The sequence below is a fragment of the Triticum urartu genome, chromosome 5A, assembly GCF_056163025.1.
Source record: "Triticum urartu cultivar PI428250 chromosome 5A, HENAU_Tu73, whole genome shotgun sequence".
Lineage (NCBI taxonomy): Eukaryota > Viridiplantae > Streptophyta > Magnoliopsida > Poales > Poaceae > Triticum > Triticum urartu.
The window spans coordinates 312,714,709-312,726,958 of NC_141877.1; positions in this window are offsets into that span (position 1 = coordinate 312,714,709).

A 12,250-nucleotide genomic window follows, 5' to 3' on the forward strand; every position below is an offset into this window, starting at 1 on the left:
CTCATATGCTCCGTGGTGTTCAAAACGTCTTTGAAGCCCCGATTCTAAGCCGTAAAGCATGATGCACTAAACTATCAAGTAGTCATCATATCGAGCTCGCCAAACGTTCATAACGTCTGCATCTGCTCCTGCAATTGGTCTGTCACCTAGCGGTGTGTTGGGAATATTACTGTTGGGCGTAAACCGGCCTATCTGGGTCGGGTCAACTTCATCAGTAGTTCAAGAGTGCTAAAGCCCAAGAAGACAGACAAGGGCCTAAGGCCCGTGGTCGGTTTTAGACTTGTAGCTGTAAACCGGCATTTGTATATAAACTTGTATTGTAAGTTAGGAATAAGGAGAGACCAACCCGGATACGAATATGGACCGGTGTTGGGACTCTGTGAACCGACGGGCGTCACCCGTGTATATAAGGGGACGACCCGGCGGCGGTTCAAGGACAACAGACAACAACTCGAGACATAGGTGAAGCTTGTTTGCTCCCTAGTCATCGAAACCCCATCAATTCCATCACAACTAGACGTAGGCTTTTACCTTCATTGAAGGGGCCGAACTAGTATAAACTCTCTTGCGTCCCTGTGTCCGCTTTAACCCCTTCAAGCTAACTCGTCGTGATGGCTCCACGACTAAGTCCTTTCTCTAGGACATCTGCCGTGACAAAACCACGACAGTTGGCGCCCACCATGGGGCTATCGCACGATGGTTTCAAGTTCTTGGAGGGCTGCTTTGAAGGACTCGAGGGCTACGCCGTAGGCCGGATGACTAAGAGTCGTCGCGGCAAGCTCTACATCGACGATGCAGGCTGGGGCCCCGAGGCCGGCTCAGTTGAGTACGGGTACCGGGTCCCCTTTGGTGGCATTCACGTTTTCATTGGCAAGATTGGTGAACCGGGCCCTGAGCCGGACATCTGCACCGACCTCGTCGAGACGGCTCAGCGTGCGCGATCCGCCCGGGTTAAACCGGCCATGAAGCGTGCCTTCGTGGGAGTCATCCATGGAGGAAGTTATGAGGATGGATCGGGATCTCGCGGCGAGACCGTCATTTGTTCCGATGATGAGTCATCGACCGGAGAAACCGAATCTCTTTATCAGCTACAAGATGGCCGGATTGGGGGCTGTTCCGATGGCGATAGTATTCTGGACTCCTCTAATCTGCCCAACCGAGTTGGAATATTCATGGCCGGTACACAAGCAGCGCTTCATTCTTCGACCGCTGCGGCAGCAACCTCCGGTTCAGCAGCGGCGACGGCTGCCGGGGCAGGAGGCCCTGTGCGCCCGCCGGCTCAAGTTCTATCAGAGCTATTTGATGCATTGGCTGTGCTTATGGCAGAAGCTAATCCGGCGGATCAGGACGTCCACAACGCGGAGATTGCAAAAGTAAAGGAACAGATCACCCAGGCCAAGGCGGATCTGGCAGCTGAGGACACCAGGATGGCCATAGAGCAGGCCGCTCTAGACGCACAAGCCTACAGGCTCATGTTGGACCAGAGCGCGTCGCATGAAGTCATGAGGAGGAAGTACCGATCCCGTTTGCCTCTGGTTTTCGAGGCCAGAGACCTTTTCAACACCCCGGGAGCAGGAGCCAGTAATCCGCTGGAGGGAAATCGGGCGGAAGCTCCTAGGACCGGTGAGCCGGTTCAGCCTCGTCGGATGGACCCGACTCGTCAAAACACCGTTATACCTCAGGCTGTTTTAACACCTCCGGGTCACTACTCCAACCCAATGGACAATCTCGTCGCTGCTGCTGCACGGCTGGAGGCCATTCCAATTGAAGGTGACTCGCCGCAGGCAGTAGAGACGCGACGGGTCAAGGAGCTTCTGAGGACAGCTTTGATCCAACAGGAAGCATATTCGTACAGCCGCGACCGGATCCACTCGACCCCCCGTCCAAGCCGGAGCTATAGCAGACATATGGATGAACCGGCAGTGTCGAGCAATGAACGACGTGGAGCACCCCGTGGCAACAACCCGGCGGGTGGTGCTGATAACGCTCAGGAAGTGGTGGACCGGGCCCGAGCGCGCAGGGAGGCCGAGTTAGCCGCACAGCATCAGGCTCGGCAGCTCACGTCGGTTCGTCCAACTACCTCGATCGAACCTGGTGTTACTTCTAGTTCTTTGGGGGTGCCTTGCCTTGTCCCCGCTTTACGCAATGTGCGCCTGCCCAAGGATTTCAAAGGCCCGCGCAAAGTACCAAATTACACGGCGGATCAACCTCCAGAAACCTGGGTGGAGAGCTATGAGATGGCCATGGAGATGCTTGATGTGGATGACACGGCGTGTGCGAAATACTTCACCATGATGCTTGAAGGAACAGCCCGTACTTGGTTAAAAAGCTTGCCGGCTAATTCTATCAGTTCATGGGCCCAATTACGAGCCCGGTTTATCAGCAATTTCAAGGATACATGTAAACAGCCTATGTCGATAGTGGACTTAGCTGCCTGTGTCCAGGAGGAAGGAGAATCAATGACTCATTGGGTGCGCCGGGTTTCACAAGTGTTGCATTCATCAGACCGCATCAACGCTGACACCGCTGTATTAACCCTAGAAGGCAACTGCCGGTTTGGGCCCCTAAAGCTGAAGTTGGGACGGATGAAGCGTCATTGCACTGACATGGGAACCCTCATGGCTGCTTTGGTAAAGTATGTTGATTCTGATAGTACCAAGGATCCCGAATCTGATGATGACAAGGCAGGGAAGGGAAAGAGGAACAGCAACTCCAAAGGTCAGCAGCATCACTGGGCAGGCAATGGTGGTGGAGGCAAGCGTAAAGCGGATGGTAACATGGACTCTGTGGCTAATACCAACACACAGGACAATGGCCAGCGACGCAAGGGTAAACCGAAAAATCGCAACGGGGCACCCAACCCTAACCCAGACCGCCTAAACTATCTACTGAGCCAGCCCTGTCCAAGACATGGGACGAAGGAGGCGCCAGCAAGCCACCTTTGGAAGGATTGCTTCATTATGCAGGAGTTCAAGAATTCTAATGCTTTCCCGTATAATCACGGCTCCGGCGGTGGCTCAGGGTCCGGGCCGGGTTACGGTGGAGGAAATTCTGGTTCAGGATTTAATGGTAATCCGGGCGGACATAATAATCAAAATAGTCAGAACAACCAGGGTGGTTACAACCAATAGCAGCAACAGTCAGGTTACCAGAGCAACCTAAAGCAGTTGAGTAGTGGGCAGTACCATGTCTTCACCACTAGCTTGGACAAGCGAGATCGGAAGGTTCAGAGGCGGGCGGTCAGCTCTGTTGAACCGGCCATACCCCGTTATCTACGCTGGTCTGAACAGCCGATCATATGGAGCAGAGAGGATCACCCTCCCCAGGTTGATAATCCGGGTCAGTTGGCTCTGGTGGTGGCGCCTCAGGTGGGAGGTTACAAGTTCACCAAAGTGCTCATGGATGGAGGGAGCAGCATTAATATCTTGTACTATGAGACCTTCCGTCGTATGGGACTAACAGATAAAAATCTCAAACCGTCTAATACGGTGTTCCACGGTGTAGTACCTGGCAAATCAGCATATCCTGTGGGTAAGATAGCTCTGGAAGTGGCCTTTGGGGATGATCATGATTCCAGGTCGGAGACATTGACGTTTGAAGTGGTGAAAATCCAAAGTCCATATCACGCCCTGTTTGGGCGACCGGCCTACGCCAAGTTTATGGCACGGCCCTGTTATGTGTATTTGCAGCTCAAGATGCCGGGTCACAAGGGGACAATAACGGTTCACGGAAGCCGCAAAATCGCTTTGGAGTGCGAGGAAGGAGATGCGGCCTATGCAGAGTCGGTTTGTGCCACCGAGGAGCTGAAGTATTATAAGGACAATGTTGATCCGGCGGACATGACTCCATTAAAGAAGCCAACTACGGAGCATGATCCAGCCCTGAAGTTCAAATCAGCAGCAGAAACTAAGCTTGTTGACTTTGTACCTGGCAATTCGTCCAAGCAGTTCAGCATCAGTGCCAACTTGGATCCAAAATAGGAAAGCGCGCTCATCGAGTTCATCTGTGAGAATCGGGACATTTTTGCATGGAAGCCCTCTGACATGCCAGGTGTACCGAGGCAACTCGCTGAGCACACCCTTAATGTGGATCCTAAATACAAACCGGTGAAACAGTTCCTCCGCCGGTTTAACGAAGAAAGACGCAAGGCAATTGGAGAAGAGGTAGCCATGCTCTTAGCGGCTGGCTTTATTGTTGAAGTTTTTCACCCTGAGTGGCTTGCCAATCCGGTGCTGGTCCTTAAGAAAAACGGCACCTGGCGCATGTCTGTGGATTACACAGATCTTAATAAGGCTTGTCCAGCAGATCCTTTTGCCCTCCCCCGTATTGATCAAATTATTGATGCTACGGCGGGTTGTGAGTGTTTAAGTTTTTTGGATGCATATTCTGGCTATCATCAGATCAAAATGGCAGTTAAGGACCAGGAGAAGACGGCGTTCATAACTCCCTTTGGAGCCTTCTGCTATGTGTCTATGCCCTTTGGGCTCAAGAATGCCCAGGCAACTTATCAACGGTGTGTGCAAAATTGTCTTCACAAGCAGATTGGCCGTAATGTACATGCTTACGTGGATGATATAGTGGTTAAATCCAGGGAGAAGGAGACTCTGATTGATGATTTGAAGGAAACCTTTGATAACTTGAGGACATACAAGATGATGCTTGATCCGGACAAGTGCGTCTTCGGTGTACCGGCGGGCAAGTTATTGGGTTTTCTGGTGTCCAATAGGGGAATTGAGGCTAATCTGGAGAAGATCACAGCCATCACCTCCCTGGCTAAACCAAAGTGTATCAATGATGTTCAACGCCTGGCAGGCCGGATTGCCGCGTTAAGCCGGTTTATCAGTCGTCTTGGGGAGAAGGCAATCCCTTTGTATCAGGTGTTGAAGAAGACGGATCAATTTGTCTGGAGTTCTGCTGCTGATGAAGCATTTGAGGATTTAAAGCGGCAATTGGCCAATCCGCCTGTGCTCGCCGCTCCCATTGACAAGGAGTCGTTACTGATATATGTTGCTGCTAATGCTCGGGCGGTCAGCGTGGCTATTGTGGTGGAGCGAAAGGAGGCAGGTAAGGAGCATCCGGTTCAACGTCCAGTCTATTATATCAGCGAGGTGCTCATTGAGTCCAAGCAAAGGTATCCGCATTGGCAGAAGCTGGTGTATGGAGTTTTTATGGCAAGCCGGAAGCTTAAACAATACTTCCAAGGGCACCCAATTACGGTGGTCAGTTCTGCTCCTTTGGGGGATATCATCCAGAACCAGGAAGCAACTGGCCGGATTGCCAAGTGGGCTATAGAGCTTGGGCCGCACGGTTTGAAGTATGTACCTCGGACGGCGATTAAGTCTCAAGCACTTGTTGATTTCATCAATGATTGGACGGAAATGCAAGCACCTGAAGAAAAGCCGGATCACACATATTGGACCATCCATTTTGACGGATCCAGGCAATTAGAAGGCTCGGGGGCTGGATTCGTATTAACTTCCCCACGAGGTGATAAGTTTTGTTACATTCTCCGCTTAATGTTCCCTTGTACTAACAATGCAGCTGAGTATGAAGTCTTGATCCATGGTCTCCGGATGGCTAAGGAGATGAATCTAAGTCGAGTTAAGTGTCTCGGTGACTCGGACCTCGTGGCTCAGCAAGTGTCTGGCACTTGGGACTCCAAGGACCCACTCATGGCAGCATATCATCATGAGGTGGATATTGTTGCAGGTCATTTTAAAGGCTATCAGGTGGACCATGTGGACCGGCGGAAAAATGAAGCGGCGGACGCTTTAAGCCAGCTGGGCTCTCAGCGCAAACCGGTCCCGCCCAATGTTTTTCTGGATGTGCTGCACAACCCGTCGGTCAAGATCCCTGGTGAAGCGGATTTGGCTATTCCTGATCTGGAGGCTCAATTGGTGGCAGCTCTTCATGTTATTCCGGATTGGACGCTTCCTTACCTGGCGTACAAGAACCGGGGCGAGTTACCAGAGGATGAGACTCTGGCCCGACAGATAATCCGGTGATCCAAGTCCATGACTATTATCAACGGCGAGTTGCATCATTGCAGTGTGTCAGGGGCGTTTCAACGTTGTGTGTCTCCTGAAGAAGGCTGTGAAATTTGGCGTGAGATCCACGAAGAAGATTGTGGTCACCACGCCGGTTCAAAATCTCTGGTGGCTAAAGCATTTTGCCATGGCTTCTATTGGTTAACTGCTCATGCTAATGCGGAGGATCTGGTCAGACGATGTGATGGTTGCCAAAAGTTTTCAAGACGTGCTCATGTACCGGCTCAAGAATTGAGAATGATTCCAATTACTTGGCCGTTTGCGACTTGGGGGCTGGATATGGTTGGGCCTTTCAAAAGGTCCAAAGATAAGAAGACCCACCTCCTGGTGGCGGTTGACAAGTTTACAAAGTGGGTGGAGGCAGAACCTGTTAGCAAGTGTGATGCGGCCACGGCAGTTCAGTTCATCAAAAAAGTGATTTTCCGGTTTGGCTTTCCACACAGTATCATCACAGATAATGGTACCAATTTGTCCAAAGGTGACATGAAGGAGTTCTGCGAATGGGAGCACATCTGGCTCGACGTTTCATCGGTGGCACATCCACAGTCCAATGGTCAAGCAGAAAGGGCTAATCAAGAGATCTTGAGAGGCATCAAGCCCCAGCTTATGGTTCCTTTGCAGAGAACACCGGGTTGTTGGGTAGAAGAGTTACCATCTGTGTTATGGAGCATCAATACTACACCCAACAGATCAACAGGATACACACCGTTCTTCATGGTTTACGGAGCGGAGGCGGTTCTCCCCAGTGATATCCGTCATGATTCACCCTGTGTGGCGGTTTATGTTGAAGCGGACAATGAGACAGCACGGCAAGACGCTTTGGACCTGTTGGATGAAGAACGTGACATAGCAGCTGCCCGCTCGGCGATTTGCCAACAGGATCTTCGTCGTTATCACAGTCGCCGAGTTAGAACCAGAACCTTTCAGGAAGGAGATTTGGTGCTTCGGCTCATCCAAGATCAGACTGATATGCATAAGCTATCCCCGCCTTGGGAGGGGCCTTTCGTGGTCAGCAAGAATCTGCACAACGAGTCATACTATCTGATCGATATAAGAGAGCGTAAGGACTCACGTACATCAGAGGAGGAGACCAACAGGCCGTGGAACATAGCTCATCTTCGGCCTTACTATACCTGAGCCATTGGCTCTACTTATGTACATATTACGACGATGTATATATTATGATTAAATATAATAAACCGGAACCTCAGCTAAAGCGGGGTATCTGTTCTTTTACATCATGTGTGGTTACACGGAGTTGTTCTAAAGCGGCCTCCGGTTTACCCCTTGAGTTGGCTTTTTACAAAAAAGCATCATGTTATATCACTTGGGGGTTTGGTCGTGTCCGAACCAATACAATACCTCTTGATAGGCGAGAGCCACCAGATCACTTGGGGACTTGGTCACGTCTGAACCAGTCATGCCTCTTGATCGTCCTAAGGCCACAGAATCACTTGGGGGCTTGGTCGAACCCGAACCATTGCCATGCCACTTGATCGTCATAAATGCCACGGTTTCATTTGGGGGCCTGGCTGACTAGAACCATAGTTACACCTATCGGGAGCTTGGTCGTGTTACACCTATCCAAGAAAGTTACACCTATCGGGAGCTTTGGAAAGTACTTAAGAACTGCCACTTAGATAGACATCCCTCTAGTCATCTAAATGATCACGTGATCCAAATCAACTAAACCATGTCTGATCATCACGTGAGATGGAGTAGTTTTGAATGGTGAACATCATTATGTTGATCATATCTACTATATGATTCACGCTCGACCTTTTGGTCTCCAGTGTTCTAAGGCCATATCTGCATATGCTAGGCTCATCAAGTTTAACCCGAGTATTTCTCGTGTGCAAAACTGGCTTGCACCCGTTGTATGTGAACGTAGAGCTTATCACACCCGATTATCACGTGGTGTCTCTGGACGACGAACTTTGGCAACGGTGCGTACTCAGGGAGAACACTTGTACCTTGAAACTTAGTGAGAGATCATCTTATAATATTACCGTCGAACTAAGCAAAATAATATGCATAAAGGATAAACATCACATGCAATCAAAATATGTGACATGATATGGCCATGATCATCTTGCGCCTTTGATCTCCATCTCCAAAGTACCGTCATGATCTCTGTCGTCACCGGCATGACACCATGATCTCCATCATCTTGATCTCTATCAATGTCTCATCATATGGTCGTCTCGCCAACTATTGCTCTTGCAACTATTGCTACCGCATAGCGATAAAGTAAAGCAATTGTATGGCGCTTGCATCTTATGCAATAAAGAAACAACCATAAGGCTTCTGCCAGTTGCCGATAACTTTAACAAAACATGAGTATCTCATACAACAATTTATATCTCATCACGTCTTGACCATATCACATCACAACATGCCCTGCAAAAACAAGTTAGACGTCCTCTACTTTGTTGTTGCAAGTTTTACGTGGCTGCTACAGGCTGAGCAAGAACCATTCTTACCTACCCATCAAAAACCACAACGCGGTATAGTGATTGCTTTTTGATATTCAGAAAGAACTCTGTTCATTGAATCTGATTCAACTAAAGCTGGAGAAACAGACACCCACTAGCCACCTGTGTGCGAAGCACGTCGGTAGAACCAGTCTCGCGTAAGCGTACGCGTAATGTCGGTCTGGGCCGCTTCATCCAACAATGCCGCTGAATCAAGAATCAACTAGTGACATCAAGCAATATGTATATACCCACGCCCACAACTCCTTTGTGTTCTACTCGTGCATATAACATCTATGCATAAACCTGGCTCTGATGCCACTGTTGGGGAACGTAGTAATTTCAAAAAATTCCTACACACAGGCAAGATCATGGTGATGCATAGCAATGAGAGGGGAGAGTATGTCTACGTACCCTCGTAGACTGAAAGCGGAAGCGTTTATCAACGCGGGTTGATGTAGTCGTACACCTTCACGATCCGTCCCGATCAAGTACCGAGCGTACGGCACCTCCGTGTTCAGCACATGTTCAGCTCGATGACGTCCTTGCCTTCTTGATCCAGGAAGAGGGGCGAAGTAGTAGATGAGTTCCGGCAGCACAACGGCGTGGTGACGGTGTTGGTGAAGAACAATCTTCGCAGGGCTTCGCCTAAGCACTATGAAAACTATTACAGAGGATAAACTAGAGGGGGTGGGGTTGCCGGCACACGGCTTGGTGTTTCTTGATGTGTCTTGGGTGCTAGCCCTACCCCTCTATTTATATGTTGAGCCTTGGGGTCGAAACTTGGAGTAAAAGCCTCCACAAAGTCGGTTTCACCTAAAAGGCAAGAGTCCTTCTCGGACTCCAGGGCCAGACGCCAGGGTTCCCGGCGTCTGGCCCCTGGACTCCGCAAAACTTCCTTTTGCGCTTTCCAAAAACCTTGTGGTCTTTCCCCTTTGGCCCAAATAAAGTGTTCCCGTACCCAAACATTTCGAGAAACATCCGGAACCCCTTCCGGTAAATTCTGGAACCCTTCCGGAGACCAAACACTATTATCCCATATATCAAACTTTATCTCCGGACCATTCCGGAGTTCCTCGTCATGTCCGCGATCTTATACGGAACTCCGAACAACATTCGGTTACCAACATACATAACTCATAAATACTATATCGTCAACGGACGTTAAGCGTGCGGACCCTACGGGTTCGAGAACTATGTAGACATGACCGAGACACTTCTCTGGTCAATAACCAATAGCGGAACCTGGATGCCCATATTGGTTCCTACATATTCTACGAAGATCTTTATCGGTCGAACCGCATAATAACATACGTTGTTCCCTTTGTCATCGGTATGTTACTTGCCCGAGATTCGATCGTCGGTATCTCAATACCTAGTTCAATCTCATTACCGGCAAGTCTCTTTACTCGTTTCGTAATGCATCATTCCGCAACTAACTCATTAGTTACATTGCTTGCAAGGCTTATAATGATGTGCATTAACGAGAGGGCCCAGAGATACCTCTCCGACAATCAGAGTGACAAATCCTATTCTCTATCTATGCCAACTCAACGAACACCATCGGAGACACCTGTAGAGCACCTTTATAATCACCTAGTTACATTGTGATGTTTGGTAGCACACAAAGTGTTCTTCCAGTAATCGGGAGTTGCATAATCTCATAGTCATAGGAACATGTATAAATCATGAAGAAAGCAATAGCAACAAACTAAACGATCATCATGCTAAGCTAACGTATGGGTCAAGTCAATCACATCATTCTCTAATGATGTGATCCCGTTAATCAAATGACAACTCATGTCTATGGTTAGGAAACATAACCATCATTGATTCAACGAGCTAGTCAAGTAGAGGCAAACTAGTGACACTATGTTTGTCTATGTATTCGCACATGTACTAAGTTTCCGGTTAATACAATTGTAGCATGAATAATAAACATTTATCATGATATAAGGAAATATAAATAACAACTTTATTATTACCTCTAGGGCATATTTCCTTCAGGGGGTAAGTTGGAAGCGAAAGATACATGGGTTGGGCCCAACTTGTGCTCGTAGGCATGCCTCAGAGGGTCCGAGCGCTCAGAGGTTCCAGAGTGACTTCGTGGGGGTCTGAGGGAAGACGGGGGGCTCCACGGTTTGGCTCGGAGGCACCTCGAAGGCTCTGAGCAGGCTTTGAGTTGTGCCGAAAATGTTGTAGCGAGGCTCGAAGGCTCGGAGAATGCTCTGAGTTGCTCCTTCTCCTTTGACTGCCCTTGCCCTCGATGCTCTGGTGTCCCGTTCCCTTCTCCACTTCCATGCTCCCCTCTTGGACGATGTAGTCAAACTCTTGCGCTTGCACTCCTCCTCGGCATGTGTGATGCTCTCAAACCTGTACATGCACAAGGGAAGCGTGGAAAGTAGTACACCATCGTTGAAAGAGCCAAGTATACCCGTAAAGGAGAAGATTCACCTATATGTGTATGATGCGTGTGTCTCTTGACGATGAGCCACTTGCCATGGTGATGTTCGTAGGATGCTTCGCATCATGAAGGTGGTGTAGTTGACATAGTCATCCGTCATCGTTGAGGAAGTAGTTGACCAAATATAAGAAGTCGTGCCGATGAGATCCCCAAAAACTTTATTGCCCCTCACCCATGCAAGTTCACAAGAGGTGATTCCATAGGTATGCTCTTTCACGCACACAGTCATCAGATGGGGAAATTCGAGAGCACCATAGCGAAAGTAAAACAATGACAGTGGTGCGTATGCGTGGAGACATGAGAATTTTGATGGTTCACGGCTATGGTTTCCTTTCTCCGCCTTCAATGACTTGACTCGATAGATTAGATTAATTATCCAACAGAAAAAATAAAACAGGTCCCCACGATGTGGAGGCATCGAGCTCTTGCAAGGGGAAGGTGCCATCGCCATCTTCTCTGACGACGTGAAATAGCTCCTTCTAGCTAATTAGGCTATAGTTCTAGCTAACTAAGTTCTAGTTCTAGATAATTATACCCCGGCTTTAGTTAATTATGCAATGGATGTAGACTATGCACTATTTAGTTCACTTGCGCAATGTGATGTTCGATTATGCATTGTGATGTTCAATTACGCAATGTGGCTATTCTTAAAATCAAAACCAAATATAGTTCAAGGGGGGCAGGGGCAAGGAGTGCCATTAGAAACTAAATTATTTATGTGCTTCCAAAGATCCAAGAGAACAGCACCACAAATAGCATTAGTAGCACCAAGTATTTTTACGAGCAACCCAAAGAGAGGTGATAGGTTCTAAACTATCTCATGGTTGCCTTCCTAATAAGATGCTAACTTCATGAAAAATGTTTAGTGCAACAAGATAAACAAAATTAAGTTTTTGTATACTTTCAAGTTTAGAGCAGAATACACAATCTTCAGGTTTTCTCATATTTTAATTTTTTAGGTTATCTCTAGTAATGATTTTGTTATATGAGACGAGCCACAAAAATATGTGTATTATCGGTGGGACCTATTTCCACACAACATGAATATACACATGAGTAACACCCCTGAAATTGATAACAACATATATAAGACTAGTTTAATACATATTAGAATTCTCATATTCCCATATTACAGAGTCACTATCTCTAGTCAAAGAGATGTTCCAAGCTATGGCTTCAATCTCAAGCCAAATGTTTCATCATCTCAGCAGTAAAGATTCTCCTAAAAGAGAGCATTGATCTGCTCCCATCGCAAATTTTCCTAA